This window comes from Malania oleifera, chromosome 1 (assembly GCF_029873635.1).
Source record: "Malania oleifera isolate guangnan ecotype guangnan chromosome 1, ASM2987363v1, whole genome shotgun sequence".
Lineage (NCBI taxonomy): Eukaryota > Viridiplantae > Streptophyta > Magnoliopsida > Santalales > Ximeniaceae > Malania > Malania oleifera.
The window spans coordinates 20746133-20770389 of record NC_080417.1 but is presented as its reverse complement, the minus strand read 5'-3'; the positions used below and the strand labels follow the sequence as shown (position 1 = coordinate 20770389).

Genomic DNA, 24257 nt, shown 5'->3' with positions numbered 1-24257 from the left:
TGTTTACTACGTTCACTAACATAATCAATTTCCTAAATGCACAAGGAAAAACCTACACTACTTATGAGATGATAAGGAAAATTCTTAGAGGGCTGCCTCCTAAATAGGAACCAAAATGGTAGGAAGAAATCTGAAAACCACTTCCTTAGATGAGCTTATAGGTTCTTTACTCACATACGAAATGGCAATGAATGAAAAGAGTAGTAAAACCAAACCCCAAGACACAATAGTCTTCAAAGACTCAAAAAAGAACTCAAGTAGTGAAGAAGAAATGGATGAAGATGAAGTAGCCTTTATATCTAAAAAGCTAGCAAAAATTCTAAGAAGGAAAAATAAATTCAAAAGAAAATCCAAATCTAAATCAGATGAAGAAGAAGAAGTTAGCAAGAAATCAAAGAATAAAATCCTACGTGTTACAATTGCAACAAAGTTGGATATATTAAACCAGAATGTCCACTACTAAAGAAAGAATCTAAGAAGAAAAAGAAAAAGGCCATGAAAGCCACTACTTGGGACATGATGAGTACAAGTAGTTCAGAGAATGAATCAAGTTACCAAGAGGTTGCTTATACGTGCTTTATGTCTTGGGACAATGAGGAAAGCTCATCATCTAAATCTTTAAATAATTCTTGTAGTGATGAATCCGATGATGAGAGCATGCCATCTTATGAAGAACTTCAAAATGATTTATTCAAAGTTCATAAGATGCTAATTAAAGTAACTAAACAAAATACTTCATTGAAAAATATGAATGAGGGAATAATGAAAGAGTTAGAATTCCTTAAGGTTGTAGAAAGAGAAAAGGATTCTAGAATCAAGAAAATAGAAAGTAAGAATGAACCTATGACAAAGGATGAAAAGATGATAGAAGACCTTCGATCCCTATTCTCTATAGAATATAAGAAAGATATATATATTTCTGAATTAGAGAATAAGATAAGAAAACTATCTCTAGAATTAGAAAAATCACTAAAGAAGGTTGACAACAAGAAAAAGATAGAGTTAAATGATCTCAAAAATTAGATTAAAGATAAAGAAAAGGTAATTAATAACTTTATAAAAGGAAAAACAAACTTTGACAAGATGGTAGACTCCCAAATAATGTGTCTAAACAAAGAAGGCATTGGATTTAATGGAATTGAAAATAAAAAGAAAAGAAATCTTTACATAGGTTGTTTCTCGAAAGCCTTCAAAGATAATGCAAGCACATCCCTTAATGCTTACACTAACACCATATGTTATCAATGTAAGAAAAAGGGGCATATAAAGTTTGAATGTCCTCTTAAGAGAAAAGGTGTGAAAACTAAACAAATATGGAGAGTAAAAGAAACATCCTTTATGAAACCTGCTGAACCTAAGAAAGTATGGGTACCGAGATAATAGACTAGTTCATAAATTAAAAACTCCATGGATTAAGTCATTCCCTTTAAAAATTGAGAAAGTAACTTAATTCATGATCAACAAACAAACTAGTTAAAATAGAAAAACTTAAAGATGAGTTTAAGATAAGTTTGAGATTGAATGCCTATATGAGATTCTATATGCTTACATGCCTATATGATATGTTACATGATATGCTTGACTCATTGAAAATTTATGGCTCACAATGTTGAAAATTTGGGCATGAGATTATTGAGTATAAGCATAAATTTTGATATGAGATTAATTCTTGATCATGCATGCTATTGATGAATTACATGAATAGACTTACTGCTTTTTATATTGATATCCATGAGCTATGAGAGATATGATGGTTATATTGGTATCCATGAATTGTGTATAATGTGATAATGACTTTGGTATGTATAAAGTCTTTGGTATCCACGAATATTTTTGGTATCACATTTTAAAAATTTCAATTGGTATCACAATTTTATTTTATTTTTTTTAAAAAAAAAAACTCATTTGGTATCACAATCTAAAAGATCAATTGGTTTTTTAAGTATAACAAGAATAATTATATCTATGAGCATGGTATGACATTGATGATATGGGCATAATATTGATATTTGATACATAATGTGAATCAATGTAAGAATGAATATTGTCTAAAAGAAAAAGTTATTTGTAATGAAGTTACAACTCATATACTTGAATGTTATAACATACTACACATGCTAGATTGAAAAATAATAAATTGAGTGTGTTCAAAAGTTTGATACGCATGTTTGATGATATGCTCAACATGTGATTTTACTTTAACTTAATCATTTTTTTTTTTTTCCTTTTTGATGGATGTCAAAAGGGGGAGAAGTTTTAAAGCAAAAATTAAGCATAGTATTGCAAATTGTAAAAAATGAGCACGAACATAATATATATCAAATGGAAAAGTATTTGATAGTGATGGGCATGATTGTAAAAGAGGTTTTGAAATTGATATTGATCTTGCAAATATTGTTAAGATGATGCTTATTGAAAGGGGGAGTCTTTTTAAGGCTCACTCCAATTTTTGTTTCTTATTTGTCAACCTCAAAAAGGAGGAGATTGTTGGCCTTACAAGGCTTAACATCTTATTTTTATGCTAAAAATCAAGTAAAACTTAACATCCTTTGTTTAAAGTGATGTATTTTCAAGATTCAATGATGAATGCAAGGTTAAAGAATTCATGAAAGCTTGTATTTCAAAGAAGGATGATCAATATGAAGCTTAAAACATGGATTCAAAAATGGATTTAAATATAAAGCTTGAAGATCATGAGAGCATGACGATTAAAGAAAACTTGATTAAATCTTAAAGAAAGATGAAGCAAACCTAAAGACCTCAAGGAATTCAAAAATTAAAATTTGAAAGAGTTTATATGAAATTTCATGTAAGTACTTCAAAAAATTTCAATATGGATACATGAAACTCTTACATTAATTTATTGGACCTAGATACCTTTTAACATACTTGGAAAATATTTTTATAAGCTCAAAAATTATTTCAAAAAGGTTAGAATCATTTTTGGAATGAAAAGCACCAAAAAGAGGATTTTCCAAATGCTGTTAATTTTTTTACATCTCCATTTAGGTGCAATTTTCTCTATCAAACACTCTTTATTTTAAAAATCGTTCAACATAAACGTTGTAGTATTTTCTCTTATATTTCATTTGACACCAAAATCATTAAATTTGGAGTTACACATAAAAAGTTATGACCGAAAGCCTGAACGTTACTCGAAGTTGACAACAACATTATGTTCCATCAGTAGACTGCCTGAACCATGACAAGTGCCTGGGCAGTCAAGCCAGGCGACTGGCTCTGTCTTGGTAAGCCATTGCCATCCTACTACCCCTATTGCCCCTTTAAAAATAACATGACACGCAACTGCCAAATTGTGGCAAGCGATTGCCACGAATAGAATTTTAAAAAAACCCTCAACGAAAACATTTTTTAAATTGTTTGCTTGGGGCTCAAACTTTATGAAAACTTGGGGAATACTCCAAGTCACTTGGGGACCAAGTTACATACCTTTTAAAGTCTATAAATAAGCTTCAAGGATCAATGAATCTATCCACCAAGAATTCAAATTCAGCAAAAACTCAAAATCTCTCTCAATTGCTCTCAAATTCTCAAGGCTCTCTCTTGCTCTAAACTTGCACGAATTCAACTGAATTTTTTCCGAACTTCTTCCACCGAAATTGTGCTACAAATTCTAAATCTTTCAATCATTGAAAGAATTAATCGGTGATATACTTCATTCAGCTTCAAGTTAATTTCCATATTGTTATTTACTTTGAAGTATATCATAGTTTTGAATTATTGTACTAATTAGCTCTTTTAGGAGCAAATTCTTTGTACACAAATATTTGATTTGTATCTTGTAGATTGACGATTTAAAGGGTTGTTTGGATCATTGGCTAAGTAAGGGGATATTTCTTAGAGGGGCGGGTTCTAGCCTAGTCAAGGAGTGACTGGACGAGGGTACATCGTTTGGAGAAGGCGGGCTCTAGCCTTAACCAAGGAGTGTAGTAAAGGTTTGTTTCACCCATTAAAGGAACAGGTTTAGTGAATCCTTTGGTGGTTTACCAAAGGTGAGGATGTAGGCTGGATATAAGCTGAACTTCGTAAAAATCTCCGTCTCACTTTTTCCCTACTCTTTATTTTCAGTACATATTTAAATTATGTGGATGTTTTAAATTGAAAATCATATATACGACGTATATTTGGGAATCAAGTAAACTTAAAGTTTAATTTTGATTTGGGTTGTGAAAACCAAAGGAGAGTATGTCGGTTAAACCATATCTTGCGGAAACCATACGGGAAATCCCAAAAATAAATTAACTAAAAGTTTATTTGAATTCTGAATATTGGGAAGAGTGTGGATATTGTGTTGATTGGATTTCATATTACACATCATATTAAAGAAACAAATCCATTACTACAAGGCATGATTCAAATTTATAACCATGGCTGACAATAGAAGCTGAAAGTTGAATTTAATATATTGATATATTGTGGTTAAATGGTTTAAAGTTTGAATGTGTTTATATTTCAAAGAGTGTTGAATCTTGCATACTTCCATTAATCTAATAGTGCTGCAGTTAACTTATACTTAGGAAATTAATTAGTTGATTGGTTTGAATATTGTGTTTAATTGATTGGTTGTTTAATAGTGTTGTTGATTGTATAAAAGAATCTTTGTTCTTATGTGATTGACAAATTGAACAAACAAGACAAGAATTGGTTTAAAGAAATAAAAGAAGTTTAAGGATTCTTAAAATGATTTAAAAGAAATTTTTATAATCCAATTCACCCCCCCTCTTGGGACTACACCTTGCTTTTTAGTAACGAGTCATACACATTACACATACCTCAACATTTTGCCTGTTTATACTTAGATTTATATTACCATATTAACTTTGAATTGTATTGCTGGCTAACTTCATGTTAGCATATTGTTCTTAAAGGCCATATAACGATGAGACTTGCATGAATGACTTACTTCAGAGTTGCGTGCATTATATATGACGAGATTGTGTGAAATTTGGTTATACTCATCTATGTGAAACGGTATGGTTCTGTCATATGTGCAGTCGTTTCATGTTTCTTGGAATTAGTATTTGTGGATATTACCCTGGATTTTAGTCACGTTATTTTCGAGAGACTAGCAAAACGTTAGTTGGGGGGTATGATTACGAGTCTAAATTGTGTAATTAGGTGTTTAAAATCATGCATTAAATATTATATTTTTAATTAAATACTTAATTATGTTCAATAATATAACATTGAGCACGAATTACAATATTTGGATCATTACTTGATAATTTACGAATTTTTAGTAACTTATTATTATAGGATAATTTTTAGACACTAAAGCCAAGATTAAAAATGTACGTGCATGTACGTGAGCTAGAGTTCAAATCAAGGTCATGTGCTTGAAGCCAAATATCAAAGACCGGACCATGAGCCATATGCCTACAAATGATAAGCCATGCACACAATTGTTTGAAGTCATGTGTGTGTGTAAAAATTGAAGAATTTGTGCTATGCAATGTGATAATTTTTTAAATTAAAGGAGAAATAAAAGAGAACCAGGTTCCATGTGAGAAGACTTCATGGGCTTCATACGCATGAATCCGTGTCATGCAATGAAAAGTGGGCAACAATCCAAGTCCGAAATTCACTAGGAGACAGCCTGAATATATTTCGATATTTTAATCATAACTCTTTCATCTGACATCGTATTGGTGTGCTTCAAGTGGAATTGGAAATCTTACTAAGATATCTACAATCCATTGTGAAATAGCATTTTTCTAATTCGAACGTTTACTAGGTCAAAGGTAGGTTTTAAAAGTAAGTTATTGTGCTGGGCCGTGTGCAGTGCTTAAGAAAAGGAGTCTTGGGCCACCAAAAAAATGGCCCATGCACCTATCTCAAGAGGAGATACGGTTAGGGTAAAATATTAGAGGGGGAATAGGATATTTTATGAGGAGGAGGGTTTATGGGGGAAAAGGGAGCAGTGGGAGGTGACAGTACGTAGGGCAGCAAAAGACTTTCAGCTTCTCTCAGATTTTTGACTCTCTCTCACTTCTCTCTTCTTCCTTTCTCTCTCATCTCTCTTTATTTGAACTTAATTTTGTTAAAATTAATTTTATTGTTAATTTTTTAATTTATTCAAAGTTTGGGTTAATTTTTTTTTTAAATTGTTTGCTTAATTTAAGAACTTTCTTTTTACTAAATAAATTTCTGTTTAAATCTCTCTCTCTCTCTCTCTCTCTCTCTTGCATTTAAATTTTTGTTTGAGCATTATTATTGTTAATTTCAAGTTGTCTTCTTATTTAAATTTTTTATAAGGATTTAATTATTTTCTTTGGGTGTTTTTGTTATTAAAGTTAGTGTTTTTATTTATAGTGTATTCTTACTTGGGTTTACATTTAAAGTTAATATTTTTATTTAGTTGAATGATTGCAGGGTTTAGTTCTTTCATTATTCTGGCATTGAATCTTGTATTTATTTAAGTTATTTCATGCATATTTCATTTTTAGTTAGAATTCAAATTCTATTGCAAAAACTCAAAAATCTGAGGAAATTGAATCTGAACTATGTTTAGTAAATTTTTCTTTTCGTAATTTCTCTTGGAATTACATGAGTTTGGAATTAAAATGCATTCCCTAAGGAGACAATCTGGCCTTTGGGCTAAGCATTACTTGACTCAACTCCTATACTTGGGATAACTTTTGAGCTACTCATTTTTAGAGTGAGTCAATAATGTCGTGCAATGTACTATCCCCTAACCCCAACTTAGAACTTCACTGTCCTCACTGAAGTATTAAAAGGATATATGATCTGGGCAAGGTATAAGACAGTGCATGGTAGCAGGAAGAACAAACAGTGCCCTACAAAATATAGTAACCAACATAACATGCAAGCAACAAGATACTGTAGCACAGAAGACAGATATTATTCAAAAGCACCATGGTCATTTCATTCATATTCCAATCTATACAAGATAGTGCAAGCATTCAAAAAATGTTGGTCTCGTGTAAGAGAAAAAAAAAATGACCCAATGTTGTAAAGGCATATTACAAGACCCAACAGTTGTATTGATATTAGTCGGAGTCAAGAGTCATAATTCGAGTCAGATGAAATCATCAACAGTTTGGCCAATGTCGCGTCACAAGCAGGTGCCATTGCCCGCAGGTACTGAAGCCAACAGAGTGAGAGTTAAGGTCAAGGTCATCGTGGCTAAAGAGCCTAAAGTGGTCTCAGCTAGTTAAGCATTGTTGGTGGTGGGAGGGACTTAGAGACCAGCACTTGAAAAACCCTTGAAAATGTAATTGAAAAATTATAATTAAGTTTTTCAAGTAAACTATATTTTAAAAAATTAGAAATATAGAATATTTGAAAAAAAGGGACTGCCTAGCCGACTGACTAGATGAATTGAAAACACCTAACCGAGTGATAGTGCCCAGCCGATTGACCATTTTTTAACGTGGTGCAGTCAGCCGACTGATAGGAAACCTACAACAAAGTTAACTGTCTAGCTGACTAACTCAATGAACTGAAACACCCAGCCGATTGACAGTACCCAACCGACTGACCATTTTGAACGTGGTTCAGTCAGCTAACTAACAATTTATCAGAATTATTCTTTGAAAGATAGAATGGTGTCAGCCGCCTGTCCAACCAACTAACGAGTACAAAGAGGACCCAGTCGAGTGAGTCAGCTGACTGACTCTGCAGAGAATTTTTGAATTTCAAACTTACAGGAAGAGTTTCAAAATATATTCTATGATTTAATATGTTTTGAAAAGTTTCCTAAATGCTCCATGTTAAATGAGGAAACTTTTTTTTTTAAAATCTATAAATGCCTCCCTTGTTCAATGAAAAAGAACATTGAAGCATTACACGATTTCTTTGCTAAAGTTCTCCTAAAAGATCATACTCGCTCACACTCTTGCTGGGGGAAAAACTCTATGAAATTGCTAGATTAAAAAAAGGGGTTTGGTTCTGAGTTGCATCTAAAATCTTTACATCAATAGGAAAGAACCATCGGTGACTTCTAGACCTTGAACTTCACATTTTCTATTTAGTTTTGGTTTTGAAGTACGATTAGTGATTTAACTTGTACAACTTGCTCTGTGTTTGAGAGTGTTTTTGTGCGCAGATATCCATTTATTTCTACTTGATCTTTGATGGTTCAAGGTATAGTTGGATCGTTGGACCAAGCATAGGTTCTTGCTTGGAGAGGTTTCTCTTCCTAAAAAAGAGGTTGGTTATTATAAAGGTTTTTGTTCCACCCGGAAAGAACAAGGTATAGTGAAATCCTTAAGTAGTTAACCTAAGGTGAGGACATAGGTTGGGGTAAGTTGAACCTCGTAAAAGTAGCGGCGTCACTCTCTTTCTCTTACTTGCTTTAAATTTGAGCAAAATATAAACTGTGTGGATGTTGTAATTCTTTCAATCATAAAAATAACATATATTATAATTCAATAAACCGAAGCCTAATTTGTTCTTGAGCTTGCGAAATCTAAAAGGGAGTATGTTGGTTAATCATTTTTTTGCCGAAACCGTAAGAGAGTACGTTGATTGGTTAACAACCCAAAACCTATTAGCTGGAGGTCTATTTAAATTCTAATTTTGGAAAGAGTAATTGGATGTTATTTTAATCTTCAGTTCAAAGACCTACTACAGGACTTGCACATTCATATGCAGGGCTGCTTAATATTGCAAAGCAAATATTGATTACTTGTATTGTGTTTGTTGATTTGAATAGGTTGTGTATGTTGTGGTTATGGATTGAATAAGTGTTTATGTGGATTGCCTAATCAACAAGAATATAAATAAGTCTTTAAAAGATTGTGCAAATTCAAGAACTCTTAAAAAGACTCTAAGGAATTTTAAATAACTCAATTCACCCCCCCCCCCTTTTGGGACTACACCTTAGGTTTCAATTGGTATTAGAGCGCAGTTATAACAAATCCTAACAAGTAGCTATATAAAGATCTAGATGGCACAAATAGGAGTAGCTCCCTTTGGTGAGGGTCAATCCTTAACTAGGCCACCCATTTTTTGTGGACTCAATTACACCTTTTGGAAGCAGCGAATGAGAATCTACCTTCAAACAATGAACTGGAAGGTAAGAAATGTTGTCACAAATGAAAACCTAATCCCTACTAAACTAGTAGATGGAAAAGAAGTAACCAAAGAAGATAAATAACTAATCGAATCAAATTACAAAATGCTGCAAATTAACTCAAGTGCAATAAACGCCCTATATTGTGCACTTGATGCAAATGAGTTCAATAGAGTAATGGCGTGTAAAATAGCTAAAGAAATTTGGGATAAATTATATTAGAAGTAATCTATGAAGGCACAGTAGATGTTAGGGACCGTAGAATTGATATGTTAACTAGTGAATACAAAGCTTTTAGGATGAATTCTGATGAAACTATAACAAGCATGTACACTAGGTTCACACATATCATAAACTCACTAACTGCCTTAGGAAAAACATATTCCACCCATGAGATGATTCGCAAAATTCTAAGAGCACTTCCACCTATTTGGGAATCGAAAGCCATAGCCATAATGGAAGGAAGAAACCTCAAAACTACTTCATTAGATGAACTCATAGGATCACTTCTAACCTATGAAATGATTTTGAAAGAAAGAAGCATTGTAAATAAAAATAAGAAGCCTATAGCTCTAAAAGCCTCGAAGGAACATTCAAGTGAAGAAGATAATGAATCAAGTGCATTAGAAGACGAAGACTTAGCTTTCATAACTAAAATACTTGGAAAATTCTTCAAAAGAAACAAGAAATTCACTAGAAAATTCAACGGATCGAAAAAAAAAAAAAAGTGAAAGTCATAAAAAGGAATACAAAAGCAAAAATGAACCTCCCACTTGCTATCACTGTAAAAAGGTCGGACACATCAAGCCGAACTGCTCACAACTCAAGAAGGAAAAGAGGAAAAAAAAGCATGCAATGAAGGCAACTTGGGATGACACAAGTTTGAGTGAATCGGAGAGTGAGCCAAGCAAGAAGTAGCAAACATGTGCTTTATGGCACACAACGAAGAGGTAAACTCTTACTACTCTCTCTCTGAAGATTCGTGTGATGGGTCATGTAGTAATTCATATGAAAGCATGCCTTCTTACAAAGAACTTCAAGCTGAATTATTCTCTCTTCATAATAAGTTCATTAAGGTCTCAAAAAGGAATATAAGCTTGAAACAACTAAATGAAGCACTTAAAAATCGGCTTGAATCTTCAGAACTTGTTGAAAAAGAAAAAAACTTAAATATTGAAGAGCTTGAGAAGAAAGTAGATATCATGTCTCAAAAATTAACTAAGTCTCAAGTGAATGAAGATAGCAAGAGAGTGCTAGAAATAATTGATCTTAAAAACTAAATTCAAGATAGGGAGAAGGTTATTTACAACATTACCAAAGGTAAAGATAGCTTCAAAAAAAATAGTAGGACAACAAAGGATGACGAACAATAAATAAGGAAATGGTTACAATGGAACACCAAACTAAAGCAAGAAAAACTTGTTAATGGGATATTTTGTAAATCAATCTAAACACTATGCAAGTACTTGATCGACAAACATTTATAAGCATACTACTTGCTATATGTGTAAAAATAGAGGTCATATAATGTTTAATTGTCCACTCAAGAAAAATTACATCAAAGTAAAAAATGAATGGAAGATAAATGCTAAAACTAGACAAGATTTAAAGAAAGTTTATGAAAGTTTGGGTTCCAAAAGTAACAACATAAATCCTTTCTTGTAGGTTTGCTTTAACACCATTTCGTATAAAGATAAATGATACTTGGATAGTGGATGTTTAAGACATATGACAGGAGATAAAACTAAGTTCACTTCTCTCACTCAAAAGAATGGAGGATATGTAACCTTCGGTGACAATGCAAAAGACAAGATCATCGGAATTGGTAAAATAGGTAAAGACTCTTCACTCACTATAGATGATGTAGTTGATGGTCTAAAACATTATCTATCAAGCATTAGTCAACTTAGCGACAAAGGATTTGAAATAATGTTTAAGAAACACAAATACATAATTCAAAATTCTAAGGATCATAAGACATTATTCACTGCACATAGAATGAATAATGTGTATTGTATAAACCTTGATAGCTTGATCTCTCAAGAAATAACTTGATTAGCTGCCATGAGTGAAAATAGTTGGCTTTGGCATAGAAGATTAGGATATGCCAGCATAGATCTCATATCTAAACTCTCCAAAAAGAATTTAGTTAAAGGCTTGCCTAACACCAAGTTTATCAAAGATAAAGCGTATGATGTCTATCAACTAGGAAAACAAATCAAGAAAAGCTTCAAAAAGAAGAAACATTTATCAACTAGTAGACCCCTAGAACTCATACACTTAAACTTGTTTGGTCCTACTAGAACTCTAAACTTAGGAGGAAAACAATACGCCTTTGTAATTGTTGATGATTACTCTAGATATACATGGGTACTATTTTTAGCTAACAAAGAGGAAGCTTGTAATTCGTTAATCACTCTATGCAAGAAGCTTCATAATGAGAAATGGTACAATGTCTCAAATCTAAGAAGTGACCAAGGAAGACAATTTAAAAATCAAGACGTTGAAAAATTTTGCAATGATCGTGGCATAAGCCACAACTTTCCAGCACCTAGAACACCACAACAAAATGGAGTTGTGGAAAGAAAAAATAAAACTCTTCAAGAAATGGCAGGAACTATTTTTAATGAAAATAACTTACCCAAGTATTTTTGGTTCGAAATTGTAAATACAGCTTGCTATGTAATCAATAGGGTTTCTATTAGATCAAGCCTAAACAAGACATCCTATGAATTATGGAAAGGAAGAAGGCCTAACATAACTTACTTTCATGCCTTTGGGTGTAAGTGTTTTGAACTCAATAGCAAAGATAACTTAGGAAAATTTGATGCTAAATTGAATGAAGAAATTTTCCTAGGATACTCTACAAATAGTAAGGCCCATAGGATCTATAACCAAAGAACACTCACCATAATTGAATCAATTCACATAGGCTTTTGACGAATCAAATTGTTTTTCAAGAAAAGTCAAAAATGAAGAAAAGGATGATATTTTCTAAAAGGAGGACGAGATAGAAATCAAGGAAGAAAAGGAAATAAATAAAGAAAACACAAAAGATGAACCTATAGAAAATCCGAAATTACCAGGAGAATGGAAGTATAAAAAAGACACCCTCAAGATCAAATTATAGGTGAACCATCTAGAAGTGTAACTACTAGATCTTCTATGCAATCACTATGCATTCTTATCTCAAAATGAACCTAAAGATGTTGAAGAGGCCCTTAAAGATGACTCTTGAATAATTGCTATGCAAGAAGAATTAAACCAATTTGAAAGAAGCAAAGTATGTCAATTAGTACCCAAACCTGAAAATCATTCGATCATAGGAACTAAATGGGTATTTAGAAATAAAAAGGATGAAAATGGTATAATTATTAGAAACAAAGCTAGACTTGTAGTTAAAGGGTATAACCAAGAAGAAGGAATAGACTATGATGAAACATTTGCCCCTGTAGCTAGAATGGAGGCTATAAGAGTGTTGTTAGCTTATGCTTCCTACAAAGAATTTAAGTTATACCAAATGGATGTCAAAAGTGCATTCTTAAATGGGTATATTAATGAAGAGGTATATGTTGAACAACCCCCTGGTTTTGAAAATATAGAAAATCATAATCATGTATTTAGACTAACTAAGACTTTGTAAGGATTAAAACAGACCCCTAGGGCTTGGTATGAAAGACTTAGTGGATTTCTAATTAAGAACGGATTTTCAAGAGGAAAAATTGATAGTACCTTGTTCATTAAAACTAAGAAAGATGACATACTTTTAATTCAAATCTATGTAGATGATATAATATATGGTGCCACTAATGAACATCTAAGTAAAAAATTTGCAAAATGTATGCAAGAAGAATTTGAAATGAGCATGATAGGAGAACTAAACTATTTTCTTAGACTTCAAATCAAACAAGCGAAGAATGGGACTTTTATAAGTCAATCCAAATACATAAAATAAATTATACAAAAATTCAGTATGGAAAATAGTAAACCCATAGGAACACCTATAAGTACCTCCATTAGCCTAGATAAAGATGAAAAGGGAAAAACCATAGACTCAAAGTATTATAGAGGTATGATTGGAAGTCTACTATATCTTACTGCTATTAGACCCGACATAATTTTTAGTGTGTGTATGTGTGCATGTTTTGAATCAGCACCTAAGGAATCACACCTAATAGCTGTTAAGAAAATCCTAAGATACTTAATAGGCACTATGAACTTAGGACTATGGTATCCTAAGGACACCAGTTTTGAAATGATTAGTTATTCAGATGCAGACTATGTAGGGTGTAAAATAGATATAAAAAGTACAAGTAACACATGCCACTTCTTAGGAAGATATTTAGTCTCTTGATTTTCTAAGAAACAAAACTCCATGACTTTGTCAACTGCTGAGGCTGAATAGATAGCAGTCGTGAGTTGTTATGCACAAACACTGTACATGTAACAGTAATTAAGAGATTTCAATTTGAAATACACAACTATACCAATTAAGTGTGATAATTCGAGTGCGATAAACATATCTAAAAATCCAATTTCAAACTCAAGAACGAAGCACATTGACATAAGACATCACTTCGTAAGAGATTGATTACGCGCTTAAATTGCGTAATTAGGTGCTTTAATTCATGCATTGCAAATGATATTTTGTATTTAAATGCCTAATTACTCTCAATATTTTAACATTGTGTTCTATTTATAAAATTTGGGTTTTATTGAGTAATGTATGAAATTTTGGTGTTTTTTATTGCAGAGCAACTGTTGGAAGCTAAAAAAAACCGACAGTACTTTGCAATCTGTGCGTAACTCTCTCATTCAACCTTTGATTCAGATGATTCAAGATGCCATAGAAAGATAAGAAAACAATCTACAATTTTTGCGTTTTGTGTTTTGCAAAATACTGGCATCATCAAGGCCGAAATCAGACGTGAAGTTAGCATACGCCGTTTTATGGATTTTTTCGACAATTCTTCATAATATTGGCGTAACTTTCTCATACGAGCTCCGATTGAGATGATTCAAAATTATGGGAAAAGCTGAAAAAGAGCTCTACATCTTTTACGTTTTAAGCTTTGAGAGTTATGAGCTGTAAGAGGGTCGAAAGTGGGATTGAAAGAGGAGGGCAGTTCATGTACCTTTGAAAAAAAAAAAAAATCAAAAAATCAAAAAATCAGATGTGACCCAGCCATGCAACCGGGTCATCTCATAAGGGCAGTGTGCGCTGGGTACATACAAAAGAAAGACAAAAGAATGGAAAGAAAAAAAGAAAGGAAAGAAAAGCAAAGAAAGAAAGGACAAAAGGAAAGGATGGAAAAGTCAACAAGGGAGGGTTTCCTTGGGAGAGTGCCGTGTGCAAGAAGAGAGGGGGAGAGAGCAGCGTGTCCTGGGGGCTAAAGTGAGAGAGGCCGCACCATAGGAGAAAGAAAGGAAGGATTTTTCTTGGGGAGAAAGAGAAAGGAGAGAAAAGCACATAGAGTTTCTTGGAAAAATTATTTTTTGGGGAGCTTTCTTGTAGTTTTCTTTTGGGGGTGCTGCAGAGATACACATACAGCCAGCAAAGGAGAGTTGGAAGCACGCAAAAATAATATCTTTTCAGAATCGGAAGGCAGCGAACAACGGCGGTGTTCGGGGTGTTCGTGACGCGCGACGGTGGTGCGGCGAGTGTTGATCTTTCCCGTACGCTCCAAATTGAAGAAAATATGGTGAAATCTGTTATGTTGGATTTAATCTTCGGAATGAACTAAAATTTTGAATTCTAGGAAAACGATGTAGCGAGTTTCGAACTATGCTTGCTCTTTGATGCTAATCTGAAGTAGTTTTCATTAATGTTTGTTTGAATTATTCTGTGCCTAATGCTTTTAATTAACTGGCCATTAATTAAATGATTTTAGTCTTGTGATTTGCTACCGAAAGGGGGGATTATAGGATAGATCTTGGATAATTCAGCGTAGGTAAATATAGAGATCGAAAGACTTGTATGAACCTACGTAGCATTAAAAATCGAGGGTCTTACTGCGTTCTTGCATTATTAATTTGTATACTCTTATGTTAAATAATAAACAAGAATAGATTCTGATTGACTATCGAAAGAGGCTTTTGAAAAAATTGGCAATTTGCTAACAAACAGAAAAAACGAAGTTAAATTAGCTAAATGAGTAAAGCATAGTGAGAAACTAGGTGAAATCGGTTTCCTAGAAGTTTTCACCATCATCAACTTGACACGCGGTATCCAGTTTTAAATTCTCCTGAATAGTTTATTTAAAGTAGCTTTGTTTAAATTTTGCAGTCTAAAATTATTAATTTTTCTAAATAAAATCAAGGTTAGTAAAATTTCGGTACTTGGTAAAATTAAGACATCAATCCCTGAGGACGATACTCTACACATCATTATATTATAAAACTACGATACTGTGCACTTGCAGTTTGCACCGATCAAGTTTTTGGCGCCGTTGCCGGGGATTGAGTTTTTCTTATTTTTGCCAATATCAATACAAAGTAATCTTGGTTTTAATTTAGAATTCTCTTTTTATATTTTTATTTATTTATTTTCTTTATTTTATTTTATTATTATTTTTTTTGTATTTCTGGTGTGTTTTTTTTATGTTGGATGCGCAGGGCTAGAACACGTGACATTATTCCTTTTGATCCGGAGATTGAAAGAACGCTCAGAGCACTAAGGAAAAAGAGGGTATTAGCCATGGAGAACGGACAAGATAATGCGCAGCCACGCGCCTTGAAGGATTATGTGCGACCAGTTGTGAATAACAATTATTCGGGTATCAGACGCCAGCCCATTAATGCCAACAATTTTGAGCTCAAACCCACATTAATCAGCATGGTGCAGCAAGCCCAATTCAGTGGATCGCCACTTGATGATCCCAATATCCATCTGGCGATGTTTTTGGAGATTTGTGATACTGTGAAGATCAATGGTGTTACTAAAGACACCATTAGACTAAGATTATTCCCTTTCTCTTTGAGGGACGAAGCAAGAGGTTGGCTACAGTCGCTACAACCTGGGAGTATTACTAGTTGGCAGGACATGGCAGAAAAATTTCTAGCTAAATTCTTTCCACCTGCAAAAACAGCTCAACTCAGGAGTGAGATTGGTCAATTCAAGTAGCATGATTTTGAATCACTCTATGAAGCATAGGAAATGTATAAAGATTTGATTCGACGCTGCCCACAACATGGATTGCCGGATTGGTTGCAAATTCAGATGTTCTATAATGGGTTAAATGGGCAAACGCGGACTTTATTTGATGCTGCATCTGGGGGAACTTTGATGTCAAAGAAACCTGAGGGTGCTACTACTCTTTTGGAAGAAATGGCCTCAAATAACTATCAATGGCCAATTGAAAGAACTATGGCTAAGAAAGTTTCTGGAATTCATGAATTGGAGCCGTTTGCTGCACTTTCAGCTCAAGTTGCTTCTTTGTCTCATCAGATTTCATTTTTGACAACCCAAAGGATACCACAAGGTGCAAAATATGTGGCAGCTACAAGTAGGACAGATCCGAGCATTGGAGCGAGTCAAGAACAGGTTCAATACATCAATAATCGGAACTACAATTATCGTGGTGATCCTTTGCCACAATATTACCATTCAGGGCTTCGAAATCATGAGAATTTGTCTTATGGAAATACAAGGAATGTGCTGCAACCTCCTGCAGGATTTGAGAGTCATCAATGTGAGAAGAAGATGTCACTTGAGGATGCCATGATATCTTTTGTTAAGGAGACAAAAGCAAGGTTTTAAAAGACAGATGCACGGCTAGACAACATTGAGACTCATTGCAACAATATAGGAGCCACTATGAAGAACCTTGAAATACAAATTGGGCAACTAGCCACGACTATAAATTCTCAACAGAGAGGAACTTTTCCTAGCAACACAGAAGTGAATCCTAAGGAACAATGTAATGTCATCACACTTAGGAGTGGAAGAGAAATTGATAAATCACCAGCAAAGGAAACCATGTCCACACCTACCGCTAAAAATAATGGCCAAGGCAAGAATAAAGTGGAAGAAGGCGAGATGGTGGATGACACACCAAGAGAGACTGACACATCACCAACAATTTCATTTCCTGACAATCCTCCTATTCTCTCTACTCCACTTCCTTATCCTCAACGCTTTCAAAAGCAAAAATTAGATAAGCAATTGTATAAATTTTTGGATATTTTTAAGAAAATTCACATAAATATTCCTTTTGCAGATGCCTTGGAACAAATGCCAAACTTTGTCAAATTCCTAAAGGAGATCATTTCAAAGAAAAGAAGGTTGGAGGAGTTCGAAACAGAGAAGCTTACCGAGGAGTGTAGTGCTATTCTTCAAAAGAAATTGCCTCAAAAATTAAAAGATCTAGGGAGTTTTACTTTGCCTTGCACTATTGGAAATTTATTTTTTGATAAAGTTTTATGTGATCTTGGTGCTAGTATTAATCTTATGCCACTTTCTGTTTGCAAGAAATTGGGACTTGGAGATATGAAACAAACAACCATTTCATTGCAACTAGCAGACCGATCCATCAAGTATCCACATGGAATCATAGAAGATGTATTGGTAAAAGTGGATAAATTTATTTTTCCTACTAATTTTGTGGTGTTAGATATGGAGGAAGACCAAGAAGTCCTGCTAATTCTTGGCCGACCATTCTTGGCCACTGGAAGGGCTTTAATTGATGTTCAAAAGGGTGAGTTAACATTGAGAGTGGATAAGGAAGAGGTTATGTTCAACCTCTACCAAGACATGAGATTCCCAGAAGATCCAAGCACTTGCTTTCATTTAGATGTCATTCAGCAAGGTGTAGAAAAAGTCTTTCAAAAAGATGTACAAGCTGATCACCTAGAACGATCCTTGCAGTAGATTACAACACAGCAGCGTGTGGGGAGGCTAGAACCTATGGTAGCAAGGACGGATTCTATAATCTTTAAAGGAAAGATGCAACAACCTATATCTTTAGAGTTGAAACAATTCCCTGAGCATCTTCGCTATGCATTCTCAGGTGATGCGTATGAAAATGCAAAAATCTACAAAGAGCAGACGAAGAGGTGGCATGAAAAACAGATTCTTAGGTGTGAGTTTGCTCCAAGACAACAGGTTCTACTCTTCAACTCACGATTAAAACTCTTCCCAGGGAATATATTCAGAGTTAATGGTCAGAAATTGAAGCACTATTATGGAGAACAAATGGAGAGGAACTGTGCATTTATTCCTCTTGGTGATCCTGGTTGATGAAGATTGAAACATCTGGCTGGAGACGTTAAAACAAGCGCTTATGGGAGGCAACCCAAAGAGTTTTTCTTTTGTTTATTTCCTTTATCTTTATTATTTATTTATTTATCTATGCACTTTTAAATAATTTAGATTTTCGATGCAGGTTTATTTGGCATGAGTATAGAGCTGAAAATTAAACTCCTCGACGGATTCACCAATAAGTCAGGGAAGTTTCTTTCTTTTCTTCAATCCTTCTTGTAGACACCCCATTTTTACCCACGCTCAATATATTTATTATCATTATTATTATTATTAGTATTTTTAATGTTATTAGTATTTTTATTATTTTATTTATTCTTACTATTATTATTAATTTTCATTAGTTTTATTATTATTATTTTTCATTATTATTATTATTATTATTACTTTTATTTTTATTTTTACTTCTATTTTATTTATTATTATTATTTATTATTTTCATTATTATTAATATTATTTTTAATTTTTATTATTATTAGTATTTTTATCTTTATTACTACTATTATTATTATTATTATTATTTATTTCTGTTATTATTATTATTATTATTATTATTATTATTATTATTATTATTATTATTACTATTATTATACTATTATCATTTATTTTCGTATATTGATATAAGTAATTTATTATTATTACTATTATTATATCATTGTTATTTTCCTATAGTGTTCACTATTATTATTATTTTTGTTTTTATTATTATTATTATTATTTTTTATTATTAATATTATTTCTATATTCACTTTATTATTATTATTATTATTATTATTATTTCCTTATTACCATAATAAGTAGTTATACTCATATATATTATTTCCAAAAGAAAAAAAAATACCATAAAATACAAAAAAACCAAAAAGGAAAAGAGATGGGTTAGGGTTGCTAAAAGTTTTTTTATATAAGGGGCCTCTTCTTCTCTTCAAGTGACAGCTGGGGGCGCAGGAAAAACAGAGCAAAAAAAATCCATCCTGCACACCCTAACTCTCTCTCCCCGGCTCCATCTTCTTCCTCCTTCATTCTCGTTCCTCTTCCATCTCTCATCCTCCCAACTCTGGCCAGCTTCCAGCAGTGAGCAGAGCACAACCCCTCTCTGATCACCTTCTTTCCTGCCCAACTATCACCGTCACCCCTGGCCTCTATTCCAGCTAGCTGAGATTCCTGCAACTACTCCAGGACCCGATCTCTCCAAACTGCTGCAATACAGCCCTCCACCGACCGCTGTTACCGTCTCTCTGCAGCCGACGCACCACGGAGTCCAGCAACCCCCGCCAGCCGCTGCAAACACCCGTAGAACCACCCATCCGCCGTTGTCACCTCAGGGCTGCCGTCGTCGCACTTGCGTCATCGCCATCGCCATCACCGTCAAGCTCTCGGTCTGTCCAACCTCCACGCACCGGCCGCCAGCCCTCTATTCCTGTGTAGCCATCCGACGAACCTGCAACTCCGACGACCACCATCCTTGCTCCGGCAAGCATCCCCACGGCCAACTCCAAAATCACAGCCGAGCCCCCCTTCTGCAACTGCTTTTGCTGCCCCTCTCCACGCTGAACTCCAACCACCACTGTGAGCCCCCTGAAAGCCTCTTAGCCCACCCCTACTCTGTTGCACACATAACTCACACAAGCACCCTGTGCATTCAATTACACCCATGCGTATATACATGTTTATATATATATACATATTTTTTGAGTATGTCATATGTTAATATTTAAAAGCTACAGTTTTTATTGAATATATGTGAATAATAATTGATGTTGGGGCAGGGTTGTTTAATTTTTTATGGGTTGGTATTCAGGCTATTTATTATAAAGTAGTTTTCTTGCTGTATATTCCTAGTTAGAGTTTTCTATTATTGTATTTGGTATGTATAAAAGTTTTCAATATTGTCTATTGAACATAACCAATATTGTGGTATCATTCATTATTATTGTTTATTATGGAGGATTATGATTATTTTATGTCTATATTTAGGTATTAGGGTTTTGCTTATTTCATGTTAACATTGGTCACATATTTTTAGGATTTTGTTTATTTCATATTGTTATAATCTTGAATACTTCATGTTACTTATTAATTTTAGGATTGTTGATTGAGTTCTATGTTATTTTAGGGTTTTTATTTATTTTCATGTCATTATAGTATATATTGTTTATATAGGGTTCTTGATTGTATATTGCTTACCAAAAAGTTCCTGATCATTGCATGTTTTAATTGGAGGTCTTATTTTTGCATGACATGTTAGAACTTGCGTACTTAGGGTTTTGATTGTCATATGCTGTATTTGAGGTTTGATTTATTGCATGTCAATAGTAAGGTTAATCGGTTCCCATATTTGTGGTTTTATGTATAAAGCTTGATTTATTTCCATAGTATCATTATTGGTTTCCATATTTTAATCCCAAGACTAATTTGTTTCTTTAATTAATTGTTTATATATATGTGTATGTCCTTAACTGCGTGTTAATATTAAGGTAAGTATCATATTATCAAAATACGTATATTATCTTTATTGCTTCTATTATTTATTACCATTATTATTAATTTCATTAATTAGTACTATTAATATTATTATTGTATTAATTATCTCTATGATTATTACTATCATTATTCTCACTTGAAGCATACGTATATTCAACTGATTTATTTTTAGTACTTGTATTAACTTGTAACTATTTTAGTATTATTACATTTTTGTTATTAAATATTTTTGGTTTTTACATCCCTATGATTTTATTGCAGGGGGTATGAGCCTTTGGGCCTCACGTACCCTAAGTTCTGAGGGAATATATGTATATATTTATTTATCTATTTATTTATTTTTCATAGGTATTTATAAATTCACAAAAAGGATTAATTTAGAGACTTATTAGATTAACTTAGGGATAATTTCAAATTAATTAGGTACCGTTCGTAAGAACGGGCGCGTAGGGGGTGCTCGTACCTTCCCCTCGCTTAACCGAACTCCCGTCCCCAACTCTGGTAATGTAAACCGATTCTACCCCTAACGGGGTAGTAATCATGTGTTCTAACCGCACTAAAGGTTAGTGGCGACTCCGACAGTCCATATTTTCCTTGAAAATTAAAAATAATTTTAATTCCGCCGCCCGGGGCACACGCGCCCCCGGGACGTCGCGACAGCTTGGCGACTCCGCTGGGGACCTTAGAAAGTCGAGCCATTAATTAATTAGAAATTATCCCAAGTTTAAATTTATTAAATATTTTAATTACTCCTTATTTTGTGAATATTGTAATTTGTAAATAACTTTGATTAGTTTCAAATATTTTACTTCCATAATTTACAAATAACCTTAATTAAGTAAAAATATTTTGTTTCCTAATTTTGTGAATATTAATTGTAGATATTTTGTTTCCAAATATTCCGAATAAAGCATATTAATTGTAAGATATTTTGAATAAGCATCTTAATTACCGATATTTTGTTTCCTTATTTTTTGTTTCCAAATTTTTTGTGAATTAACATATTAATTGCATATATTATGTTTCCTTATCTTTTGAATATATATATTAATTGTAGATATCTTGTTTCCATATTATTTATAGCATGTGAATAAATGTGGGGGTAGCGGGATTAGGTTAAAAATTAAATTCACACACTCTCACGCTCTATACCCGAGCTTTCCTTACTAGGACTAGATAGGAGTGTAATAGCGTCAGTCCCTTCGTGGCAGAGCTTGATGGGACCCGCGAACCACTCCGCTCAGTGCGGGTTTTATCCAGACCCCAATAGGGGAGGATGGAATTCCAAACTGGGAACCTTTTGTCAATAGGGTTAGAGCCTACCCGCACATACTTGTCTATAGTCTTCCCTAACTAGGATAGTATCATGACGAACCCTGTATATATATACCTACCCTGGGTTTGGACATCCTTATCCCCATGTTGTCTATTGTATATATGTTGTGAAATACTTTGTATTATATCATGCATTTGACATACATTTAGACATACATACTACTTAGTTAGTATTCTGAAAAAGCCCAATAATGAGACCATGACCCATCCTTTCAAAAAATAAAAATAAAGCACTTGGGCCAAGTATTTTAAAATATGGGTCGGCCCAACCTTTTTTTAAATAACTCGGGCCCAACTCTTTAAAAGCAAACTTAGGCCCGACCTCTTCCTAAGTAAAAACTTAGCCCAGGCCTGATTTTCAAAAACCCAAATTTCAAAAAAGTGGGCTTCGACCCTATTGTCTAAAAATATAGGCCAACATTTTTCTAAGCAAATCCAAGCCCAAGTCCTTTTAAAATTAGGGCCTGATCCCATCATGAAATATATTGAAGCCCATATTTTAATATACTTGAGGCCCAAGTGCACACTAAAGTCCACAAGCCCCTATTGAACAAATCCAGTGGGTTGACTAACCTGAGTCAACCCCAACCTCAGATCATAATTTGACCCTTCATAGAATCTGAGGTACATGGACCGTCATCAAGGAAAATAATGATTGAGGGAAGAATTGAATTGAAATTGTAGCACATCAATGATTGTCTTAAAATCCCTCATTAGTGGGATTTTTCCTAGAATGCTGACAAAGTAGTTAGTTAGGTTACATTGCATCCATGCATTCATGCATAATTTCACACGCATAGCCATGCATGATAGGTTGCATACATGTTAATATCTCTATTGTTATGTATTTGTGCACTAGGTATACCCATGCATAAACACCCATTGCATAACATAATCATTCCATGTTTAATTTCATAACCATGCATGCATAGTCATCTCTAATGAGTCGGTAATCATATCCCCATTTTTCTGTAAAACTAGTGTACCAAGGTGGTGAAATCAAGATCCAGTATTTCAAAAGCGAGTGAAATAGGACGGTCCCTGTACATCCTTTTTAGGTTCCTGGAAAAGGGTTAGACTCATGTGGAAGGATCTAGAAGGTCAGATAAGCTCTCCCGCACCGAATCATGAAAAGGTCCATCAAGATGTGCAAAAGATTAAGGATCAGATGGAGAAGGTAGCCCCCTCATGGAGGAAAATTACACAACATCCAAAGCAGGCAGTTGAAAACAAGCCTTCATTCAAACCACGATCGATGGAGTCGTTCTCTGGTCTAGGTTTAAGCCTACACACATTTATCCTAGCAACTCAGGACTTGAGACCCCAACCGATGAGCGATGTCCAAGTTTCGCCCTTTATCTATCTTGATATTCAAGAAGAGAGAATAGCTGAAGAAAGGAGCAAAGAGCAGATACCTCGTCAAGAAATGAATCATAAGAATGAAGTCTGGGAAGAACAGCTACAAGCTATGCAAAAAGTAAACATGTCTGGTTCGTCGGATGCTTTCAATTCTCGTCTGATGCCAAATTTGATCTTACCCCCAAAGCGCGAAGTCCCGAATTTTACAATGTTTAGTGGGTCCGAATGTCCACTAGCTCACTTGGGGATGTACTTACAGAAGATGGTTGCGCATGGTGGTGATGATGATATGCTTATCCAATATTTCCAAGATAGCTTGACTGGAGCAGCTATCAGATGGTACATTCAGCAGGATCGAGCTCGAATCCGTACTTGGAAAGATCTGAAAAATTCATTTATAGCTCAGTACCGCCATGTGATAGAAATGGCACCTGATCGTATAACCCTGCAAAGCATGCAAATGAAACCTAATGAAACATTCAGAGAATATGCATATAGATGGAGGGACATGTCCATCCAAGTGAATCCTCCGGTGGAAGATAGGGAGGCTATCTCCCTATTCGTGAATACATTGAAAGATCCCTAGTTTGGGGATCTTTTAGGAGCAACCCCCCATGACTTCATGGACATTGTTTCTACCAGTGAGAGAATCGAAACAGCCATTAAAGTCGGAAAAGCTAGAAGTGGTGGCGAAGAAATCGATTCGGACAAGAAATGGACAAATAGGAAGAAGAATGATGAAACTTATATGATTCAAGGGCG

At 34.1% G+C, this 24257-nt stretch overlaps 1 non-coding gene across 1 annotated transcript; it reads right to left on the bottom strand.

The window, feature by feature from the left end:
* Positions 1–16148: 16148 nt before the first annotated feature.
* Positions 16149–16255, bottom strand: LOC131147350 (small nucleolar RNA R71). The gene has a single exon (XR_009134739.1). It is a non-coding gene; the product is annotated as a small nucleolar RNA R71 (small nucleolar RNA).
* Positions 16256–24257: the final 8002 nt, after the last annotated feature.